The 11,140-nt window shown below is 42.0% G+C and overlaps 1 long non-coding RNA gene across 1 annotated transcript; it reads right to left on the reverse strand.

Moving 5' to 3' along the window:
• Nucleotides 1–1,413: 1,413 nt before the first annotated feature.
• On the reverse strand, nt 1,414–8,879 carry LOC139041218 (uncharacterized). The gene is made up of 3 exons (XR_011496041.1): nt 8,687–8,879; nt 7,606–7,795; nt 1,414–3,641 (listed from the first exon to the last, which is right to left on the reverse strand). It is a non-coding gene; the product is annotated as an uncharacterized lncRNA (long non-coding RNA).
• Nucleotides 8,880–11,140: the final 2,261 nt, after the last annotated feature.

Consider the following 11,140-nt stretch of genomic DNA (forward strand, 5'->3'; position numbering starts at 1 on the left):
CTTGCCTAACGACAATCCCACTTAACGATTCGGTGGCCTCTTCAATGAGATGGGTGGAGCAAACAAAAACAGGTATCCTAAAAGAGCCAATGAGATGATGTAGGACAAAAGCGCTTTAGAAACTCACGTCCATACAAATGGAAGGGATTATTCTGCCTGCTGGGAACTTCTATGAGCTTTTGAATTGCATCTGTCATCCTCCCTAAGTTTAGCCTGGCCATGGCTTCTACACACCCTTTCCATGTTTTAGCAGCAGAACCACGGTGACTCAGCAGAATTCAGGTGCTTAAGGGGGTGACCCGCTCTGCAGGATGGCTGCCCATTAGAGCCACAGCCGTCTTGGATGTGGGCTGCCCCTCGGACCACTGTGTGTACAAACAGTGTAAGTATGATTTAAACAGATTGTTCAGTTTTTAATATTATTCACAGACCTGGGAAGTATCGCAGTAGTTTCATGAAACATTTCCTATATTGTAACCTATTTTGAGAAACTGTATGGATTTTTTTAATTGTGTCTTACAGGTCAAGTTTGTAGATTTTAATAAGCCACAGTTTTTAAAGATGCTGTAATCTTCTAACCAACATTTATCTGTCTTTCATAGCCGCACACACTGTATATTTAGATCCATGAATAAGTTTCCTTAAGTATCATACTTTTGGTCTTTCAAGCTTAGTGATAAGGGGGAAGCACAAGAAAAATCTCAGTGTGATACAATTTTTATTTTGTAAACACTATTGTGTTAAACTTGCTATACGTTGAAGAAAAAAATGCGGAAAGCAGCATCTGACCCAATAACCTGGAGGCTGCTCAGAACCCAGGGCAGCCCAATGATCATCTAGCTTCCAGATAGCAATTCACTTGAAATACGCTTTCTTCATAAAGACCTTGCCTTTGAAAGTGTTTAACTTTTAAATCTCAATAATGGCAGGTTGTTTATATCACAGAAACTGTCTGAAATCAGCACTTCAATCATAGAATCATGGAATCTCAGAATTCAGGACCCCTGAGAGGTTATCTTCGTAATTCAATCCTTATCCAATTGTTATACTTGGTCACCCCTCTCTCCATGACACAAATATCATTATAACTTCTCTAATGGTGCAAAATGTTTCTTGTCCATCTTTGTGTCTCCCATCACGGTGACTTGCACATAGTCAATGCTAAATAGTTGTTTTTTGAATGAATGAAAAAATAAGTAAATAAATGGAGAAGAAATGAATAAAAGAATGAACTTTCATTGCCTAGCAAATCGGCATTTCAGTTCAACTAGTGCAGAAGCTGCCTTACTCGTTAACAGTGACTTGAAATCAATTTACTCATTCAACAAACTTTTATTCATTCAACCATTTACTGAACAAATATTTATTGAGCACCCACTGTATGCCAAACACTGTTCTAGGCACTCAAAATACACCAGCAGATAAAACAGAAAAATATGCTCTCATGAGATAACCTTCTAAAGAAAGGAAAAGAACTAGCCAAACCAACTGATTGAAGTTTAACAGAATAATATGACTGAATATTTCACTACTGTTTTAGCGATTTTAGCAACATTTAGGGACAACATTGTAAAACTACTTTGCTGATGCCTATTATTTCCAGACGCTGTTCTAGGCATTTTGGGGAGTACAAGACTGATAATATACATAAAGAAATCAAAATTTATGCAACGTGAATGAATGGGACAGTTGCCACAAACTTTAGTTCATTTGCTTTAAAACACTATTTACAGATTTTTCCGACCATACCTGTGATCTGGGTTATTAAAGTTTTATATTCCACAAGGACTTTATGAAGATAGTGCGTCTATGTGTGTGCTACCCAGATTTGTATTTATCTGTCATTTATTTTAGAGAATGGCAGTACTGACAATAACTGTTATCTGTGTGTGTAGCCGTGGATGAAAAGACCATCCTGGGACCAACTGTCCTTTCCATGCTGTGCACACAAGAAGATTACTCTTTGGTTTGAGAAAGAACGCACTGTTTGCAAAGTCAATGATTGTTTACTGCTCAACTTGGACGCTCAGCTCTGAGGAGTCTTTGCTCCAGAACAGGCCCTCCTGGGGCTTCCTGCTCCCCACTCCCTTTCTTAGCACAGAGCCTTTCACAGCCATGTTTCTGGGGGTTCATCTAATGCAACTCTCCTCAGTCATCAGTAGGTTTGATATAGGGTTGGAGTTGGGTCTGGGCTGTCACTTGAGCTGTCCACTGACCCCTTATCTGTGAACCTGGCTGTGGGTGTCCCAAAACCATCCTTTTCCCATATAGAAATTCACTTTGAAGATGAAGATGAAGAACATATTTCTGTTTCTTCCCAAAATAACTGCTTTTTTTTTGGTGAGGAAGATTGTCCCTGAGTTGACATCTGTGCTAATTTTCCCCTATTTTATATGTAGGATGCCACCACAGCATGGGGTGATGAGCAGTGTGTAGGTTCATGCCCGGGATCTGTACTCACAAACCCCGTGCTGCTGAAGCAGAGCATGCAAACTTAACCACTGTACTGCCAGGCTGGTCCCACTGTTTATTTAATATAGAAAAACCACCTACGAATCAAGTCGACTTGTGTTTTATAAGATAAAGAAACAAATGTTTTTACGGTTTGACACTTTTGAAATCATATAGGTACAAATTTTCAGAATTAATGCAACTTGAATATAATGCATAATAATTATTGATACAATATAACAATATATGATATATATTTTATATATATATATATATCTCATCCCTTACATACAGAAGCATTTACTCCATCTGTTAGTTGTCTGCCAACCTTATCTCTCTCAGTGAAGTATAAGATTGAAGGACATGGGCTAGAACTTAGGTCTCATCCTTTAGTCCCTAACAGGTAGCACAACACTGTACATGCAGTGGGTACGCATTGCATATTTATTGAACAATGAATACACTTAACAAGTATAAATTATTATAAATATTATTAAAAACTGAGGCCCAGAGAGGTGTCTAAAGTCTAACCTAAATCCCACGTGCTTATAAACAAAAATCATAATTTGACCAGCAACCAAAGGCATTAATTCAACCCTTCACCTTTTACAACATCTGTGTCATAAAATAGTCAAGGCTGGCTTTTCTGTCCCCTCAGGACAGGTAAAGAAGCTGAGGCTACAAGGACGAAGTCATTTGTTCAGAGTCACACAGCCAGAAGGAAGCAGAGGAGGCAGGACGGTGGCCAGGGGCCTCCTACTGACTGTGCCACGTCTTACAAAACGATTGCCATCACTAAATACTTGCTGAAAAAGTACTCAGTGAGCAACTATTTCCTACTCAGCAACATACAAGGAGCTTTAGGAGCAGTAAAAGTATAAAACATGGTCCCTGTTTTCATGAAGGCTACCAGCTAGCTAGAAAGTTCAGGTAGCCACAAGCAAACGTTTCGATAATCATGGGAAAGGCCAAAATAAGCATGAGAGACCCTAAGCAGTGTGGAGTTCAGAGAAGGGGTAAACCTGTGTAGGTGGCAGTAACCAGGGACGACTCCAGTTGCATCCTCAAAGGGGTCAGGAGCCTTGATTCTAGCGTTGACGGTGGTTTTGTCTTCGGGACCACTGAGACTTCAATGATGCCTGGGGAAGGAGGGATCTTTGGTGTCGCAGCTCTTCATTTCCCTCTCATCCCTGTTTGGCAGAAAGACAGCAGAATAGCCACCTGAGGAGCAGGGGAAAGCCATGCTCTCCTGAGCGACCCCATTTTAGGCACAAATGCCTTCTTCCTGGGGCAGCAGTGGGAGGCCCCCTCTATTAATGGGGCCCCATGCACTCAGGGCATCAATCCCTGGTGGAGCCCAGGGAGAAAAGGTTTAAGGGGCAGACTCCCTCATCCCCAGAAAGTTGCCCAGACCGTTTAATTAGTGTCCCCAGCTTGTTACATCTGCCACTGTTTTCCCCCAAGGGAGGCAGCCAGGCCTCACTTGCGCTGACTGTTATCTTTCAAGAGCTCAGAGCAGAGTGCTTTTGCAGTAACCTCATCAAAGGATAAGCTAGGATTCAGATAAGCTTTTCAAGGAGGAAGTCAGGGTTATAATTTTCAGAGACTTCTGAATGTCACCTCCAATTTTCAACTCTTCAGTTCAAATGCCAGTTTGGGGGAGCCGGGCAGCCTCAGATATTGAAATGGCAACCTCTGACCTCAGTCCTTCTACCTTCCTGGTCATCTTAGAGCCCGGCAGATCCAAGAGTTGAAAGTACTGAAGATGTCTGACTTTATAATAATTCTGCTTCTCAGAAGTGCAAATTACACAGGAATTGGTGCTAAACTCTCCATTAACTACAGAGTCCAAGGAAACTTTAGTTTCCCAAATTACCTGTCAGGTTCTCTGCATCGCCATATAATTCTGTCGTTTAAGGGGGGAAATGGTTGTAATTTGGAATTTTAGTGAAATTTCTAATTGAATCTGCATTTAACTTTGAAGTCTTGGTGTTCCTCCATTTCAGTGATGGGTTGAGTCACATTAGAATTTTCAGCTGCACCTCCCCCTAAATTCCACAGCTCGTTTCTCCCATCTCAGGCAGGAGCGCCCATTACAGCACCCCCAGCTGCTCCTCTTTCATCATATAGCCTTTATCCTGAAACAAGACCTTCAGAGATCATCTAATCCACCCCCTGCCTCAGTGTTGGGAGGGGGCGGGAAGGGAGAATTCAAAACTCAAACAAGGTTTAAAAAATGATTGTTTCCCTTTTAAAAAATCTTATAAATGATAATATATCACAGTTATTCTTTGTAATGACTTCTGGTAGCTCATAATTATCATAATGATTGAGTTATAGAATATTTTGTTTTCGTGGTTTTTAAACTTTCTTCCTAAGGGAGCTTTGGAGCATCCACAGTGATTGGGGGTCTTTGATTTTCTACCCTCATTTCAACGAGAAGAGCTCACTTTAATATAATTAATTAATATCATTGAAAAGTGGAGATTTTCTGGTTGAAATTGTCTATTTGATTCTTGCTTAAGAATTCACTTAAAGGAAGAATTCCCTAGCCAGGGGATGGAGGGAGTTTGAAATTCACTGAACATTTATTATCTTATAGCTGAGGAAACTGAGATCAGAGAGATGACTTCGAGTCTATGCCAATACCATCTGCTCATTCATTCCACAAATACTTATTGGAAGCTTTCTATGTGCTATGCGTGGTCTGGCTACTGGAGTATAGCAGTGAACTGAAGAGAGCCCTTGGCCTCATAGAGTTTATATTTCAGTGAGAGGAGAGAGACAATGAACCAGAAATCAATGTACACTATGCTAGGTAATGCTAAATGCTATTGAAAAAAATAAAATAAGGAGAAAAAAATGTGTAGGACAGAGGGGACGTGCTGTTTTATATATAGGATGGTCAAAGAATGCCTTACTGATAAGGTCACATAAGAAGACTTGAAGGAAGTGAGGGAGTGAGCTCTGCAGATAACTAGGAAGGGAACATTCTAGCAGGGAAAACACCAGATAGAAAAGGCTTTTGCACAGGATAGACTAGGAGCACCCAGCGCTGTGGCAGAAGCGTAGTGAGCAAGGGGGAGTATTGGGAGAGGAATCTTAGAGATGAGAGGAGGCCTGATCTTTTAGGATGCTGTAGATCATCGTAGGTCATTTGAACTTTATTCTGAGTGAGCTGGGAGCCATTAGAGGGTTTTAAGCGGAGGAGTGACCTGATCTGACTTAGTTTTTCCAAAGAACCACTTTGGCTGTTAGTGGAGACTCCAGTTGGGCCAGGATGGAAATAGGATACAAGTGAAGAGACTATTGTAATAATCCAGGCAAGAGATGATGGCAGCTTGGACAAAGTGGTGGCAGTTGGGGTGATGAAACATGATCAGGTCCTGGATACCTTCTAAAGGTTGATCCAAAATAGTTTGCTATTGACTTAGATTTGGGGTGGGAGAGCAAAAAAAGGAGTCAAAGATGACACCAAACTTTTTTGGCCTGAGCAACTGGAAGAATGGCATCATCATTTTCTGAGATGGGGAAGACTAGGGGAGAAACTGATTTGAGTGGGAAAATAAGGGTTTTGCTTTGGATATGGGAAGGCCAACCAAAAAGCATTTTCCTGATATACTCTCCCACCTTTTAGGAGAAATACAAAAATCAAAATAACGTCAATTTGAATTTTTTACATGTAACTTTGTCTGCAGATGGTAGCTTAACTGTAAGTTGACCGGCCTACCAATTTTCCTTTCATTGAATAATATAGGCAAAGGGATACAAGCTCATTTTAACAGCAGTCTATGCAGAACAGTAGTCTGCTGAAACTTGGCCATCACAGAGTCTGCCTAAATCGCGGAGAAAGCTTGCTTATCAAAGTTGCAGATGGCACCCAGCTGGGAGGGATAGCTAATAACTCTGGATGACAAAATCTACATTCAAAAGCCAGACTAGAAGGATGGGATAGAAAATACAAGATGGAATTTATCAGAGCTACATTTAAGATTCCCACCCTTAGATACAAAATTATTTGTGCAAGCACAGAATGGGAGAAGCCTTAGTTTTCCAGAAATTCATCTAAAACAAAGCGATAGGGGATTAGTTGACTGTAAGCTCATTATGTAATAATATGGTACATGACTCTCAACAAAACTAATATGACGTTAATAAAAATGTAGTGTCCTGCGTAAGAGAGTTAATAATCCTAACCTATTGTGCACTGAACTGTCCATACACATCAGGATAATTGTCCTCAATTCCAATGCCATATTCGAAATAATATGAGCATGAACAAGAAGGTGGTCAAAATATAATGGGCTTGAAACTCTCATGGCTTTTGGAATGTATCTCTAGTGATTGCTTTGAGGAGATAAGCATTGAAAGAAATGACTTTATATCTCTCAAGCTGGGTAATTATCTGCTGGTGGTTATTTCTCACTTTTGATTATTTCAAACTTAGAGTGAGAGCTAATGCTGACATAAGACCAAAGAATGGAGCTACTCTCCACCCATTCCGAATATCACTCACCTACCTTTCTTAATCAAAAGACACACTGGATCCCACTGACGTTCACAAAGTTCTTTTGCAAAAGTTTCAAGTGATCTACTCCGAAGCCATAAAGAAGAAAGGGGGAAGAGTAGAGAGGAAAAGAGAAGTAGAGTGTTGATTGTCGAAGCCTACTTGGCCCTTGGCACCACAAGGAGGGGTGGGACCTAAGCATGAGAAGGCATCCCCCATGGATGCTCCAGCTCTCCTGCATTCACCTCTTCACTCATCTTCTTTCTCTCAGTCCCTTCCCTCTAATTCCTGCCTGATCTGGTATTTCTGTCCCATGTGCCTATCCTAGAGGCCAGAATAAGAAAAGGGCCAGTCCCAAGTTCATTCTTGGCTCTCAAATTCTGCTGCCTCTGACATTCTACTCTGCTCAGTTTCTGCTATCTTCACAACATGGGGAGAAAGATAACCTCTATGCTGCAAATTTGACAGAAAAGGATTTGCAAAAGGTCCTAAAATGAAATATAAGTTTATCGCAGTGACAGTTTTCTTCCAAAGACCACCCACGTAGACCTCAAATGAATGTTACTTTTACTGGTGTAAATTTGGCCCTATTTATGGCAGAGATAGCTAGCTTCTGTACTGGAGATTTGATGCTGGCAAATAGTTACCTAATTAGGGGCTATAATTTCTTAGCCTCTCTTAGAAGCTCGGAAGAGCCATACGACAAGAATTCTTGTCACTGGAATGTGAGCAGAAGTGACGTGCATCACTTTCAAGTTCTGGAACTTAAGAAGTAGGTGTCCCTCCTTCAGTCTCTCTTTTCCCATCCACCAGCTGAACGCAGAGGGTTTCAAGGCCCTAGATATGAAGAGAGAGACAATGCTGAAGGATCTTGAACCCTAATCACCATTTGGAAGGGCTTCCAGTATTAAACTGTTAGGTGAATGAGAAAACAAATTTCTACTGTGCTAAGCCAGATTTGGGGGGCTTAGTGGTTACGTAGCTAGTGTTACCGTAACTATTATATTCTTTCTTTGGAAACAATAACTCTGGAACCACATGTAAATTCCTTAATCTCCGGGGGATGGAAAAAAGCAAAGGAGGACTCTGCTCATCCTGACTCATGTATCTCATGGGGGAACAGCTAAAGAAAGCTGAAATTGAGAAGGCTTGTTGTGTATTTGAGTGTGTGTGTATGCGTGTGTGAGTGTGGGTGTGTATGTGGAGATGGTGGTGGTTATTGATCTAGAGGGCAGAACTAATCAATGGTTGAATGTTAATGAAATCCACTCCATTTCAATGAAAGGAAGATTTTTCTAAAACTGCACCATATGTATGCTCCCTGAGGACAAGCACCACGTTTGTCTGGCTCACTGCTACACTCCCAGAAAAATCATGGCAGCTGGAAAAAAAAAAAAAAAAATGGTGCTCCATAATATCTGTTAAATATATTTTTAAAAATAATTTTTAAAACCCCTGTATTTGCCAACAATGAAACAGTGCCATTTGAGGATGATTTTTCTACTATTCAAAGATCCATGTGGAGTCTTGATTGGTGGTAGAAAGTCGCGTTAGATAACCTCTCAGCAAGTTCCTTCCAATTTTTAATATCTTACATCTCAGTACCTTTCAAACCACTTTCTCATCCATTTTGTCTTTGGATTCTCATAACAAATCTGTGAAATTATCATCCCATTTTTATAAGTTAAAAAATTTAGAGATTAAGATAAAATGACCCATCCAAGTCACCCTGCTATTTAGTGATGAAGCTGGAAGGAGAACTTCAGTCATTTGACTCGTGGAACAGAGTTCTCTGATGCTTCCCAATTCTGAAAGCAAAGAAAGAAAGATAAATAACACTCTTTATTGAGCGCTCATGGTACTAAGTACTTGATATACATTTTCTCAATAATCACAGCCACTCTGTGAAGCACATGCTATGATTAATCCATTTTATAGAGAGCATCAGAGACTTAAAGGGGTAAGTTTACACAGCTTGAAGGTTGCAGACCTTGGGTCAGACCCCATTTGTCTCACCGAGGCCTATACGCTCAAGCTCCGTAACTACTACCTCTGTACCAAGTGCGGAAAAACAACATGGGTCAGGTTAGCTCATGGAAGATTTCACTGGGGAGGTGGGATCCAGCTGGGTGTTGGAGTTCTCGGGTCCCCTGGGATATCCTATCTGGGGACTGGCCACAAAATATTTCTAAGGAGCAAAGGTTTACACATTTTTTTCCTACTTTTGGCATTCCTGATGATCTCCAAGGAAAGTAGAAAGGGGATAAGGTCAGGGGAAAAGGGAAAATGTATCTACTTGTATCTTTCTAGTATTCATAGGTGGTCCCCATGGGCAAAAGAATTCCATAAGGGAAAGGAAATTACATTTGGGCTTAGAATTTGATGTTTAAAAAAATCTCAGCAGAGACAGCCAAGGTTGCCTTTCATATTTTTAGGGGAGGGTTGTCTGAACTTCGAATACTTCAGAGTAGACCCTTAAGGTAGTAAAACTTGACTAGCTATGTGGACATCAGGCCTGAGAAAAAGTCCCAAACAATTACAGCTTACACTATCCCCTTCCCCGTGGCCATGCCCCCACTGTCCCTAATCCCGGTGTTCTCTCTCCCATATAATTCTTACTTTTCCTGCAGCCCTGTCCATTTTTCCTCAAGTGAAGATTTAATCCCACATCACCTCCTTCCTTGGGGGCTTTAATCTTGGACATTTACCAAAAAAGGAAAACAACTGAACTGAGGAGGGAAGACCTGACTTCAGCAGCAACCCCTGCCCCCGTTCCCTGCTTCCCTAGGCCGCCCGCCACGGCTGTAACTTATTTTCCTCTTGGTCACATTCAGGGCTCTTCTCCCAAACACTGCGTCCCATCCATTTTGGTTAAACGACACTAACTATATTGTAAGTAATAGCCCGCCCGCAGCAATGTCGCTAACGGGTCTGTCTGTGCCTGGGTTATGAATGGGACTGTCCTCAGCTGCAGTCACACCGCTCTGGGCTGGGAGCTCATCCCATCTTGCAAGGTCAGACCTCATTGGTTTTTGGATGGTGGGGAAATCTCCTAGGAAAACCTGGGATGCGGCTGAATGAGCTGCCCCGTAGATGATTTTCTCTCCTGAAAGGCGGTGCCTTTTCCTTCTCCAGGCCCAGGGTCACCAGTGCCTTAAAAGACCAAGTTTTTAGGTATTTGGATGCAACACTCAGGATAAACTCCAAAGGCTACCTCCTGGCCTTAGACAGTATGTATAAGAGAAACAGATGAAGGATGTCTTTACCCACCAGTACCTATGAGGACAGCCTTATTCTTCATGTCCATCTAGCCCAGCAAAGCATCGGACACAGAGTCGGCAGTCAGAGAGTATTCAGTGAATACAGCCTTATTTTATTGAGTGCCCGGGACTGAGCTAAGTGCTTTACACATTTTGTTTTATTGACTGTTGCTAGTAAACCTATGCATTAGATGCTGTTATTCGACAGTTGGAGTTGAGGAAGCTAGGCCTTCTGCAGTTTCCCATCCTAGGTCCTGCAACTGCTGATGGGGGGAGCCGGCATGACGGTCTGTCTCACTCCAAAACTCAGTCCTCTTAAGCGCCCTGTCACATTCCTTCTTTAAAAGAAAAAGAAATCCTTGTTCTTGCCATCAGTTGCATTTTAAAGTCAGTGGCATTTTCACACCAGATCTTAAAAGTCTGATCCAAGTGGTCCACACATAAATGCGTATGATTGTGTGTGTACGTGTGCAAGTATACACACCCAAGTTTGTACTAAGGGAGAAGGAAGTGACTCTGAGACGGTAGTCTGGGGGACAAAACAACCATTGCCCTCCTCAGCTCTGCTCTGGTAAACTCCTTGCCCCTGGCCCCATGGCAAATGGCCCTCGTGACTCACAGAGTCCCCAGTCCCTGGGCTTGTCTCCCACTTTGCCCCACTCTCGCCCGTGCTTCTACCCCCTACTTCATTCTAGGTTGTTCATCTTGGTACCCTTTAGCCTGCCTTGTTTCAAACCAAACTTTCTCCTAATAGATTTGACAACTGAACTGCACTTTCCAGTTTTCAACCCTTGGCATCTTCAAGGACCTCCCATCAAGATTTTTACCTTCTGGGGGCCAGCCTGGTAGCACAGCAGTTAAAAGCATACGCTCTGCTTTGGCAGCCCGGGGTTCGCCAGTTCAGATCCCAGGTGCGGACATG

This window comes from Equus asinus, chromosome 20, assembly GCF_041296235.1.
Source record: "Equus asinus isolate D_3611 breed Donkey chromosome 20, EquAss-T2T_v2, whole genome shotgun sequence".
In the NCBI taxonomy this organism is placed as follows: Eukaryota; Metazoa; Chordata; class Mammalia; order Perissodactyla; family Equidae; genus Equus; species Equus asinus.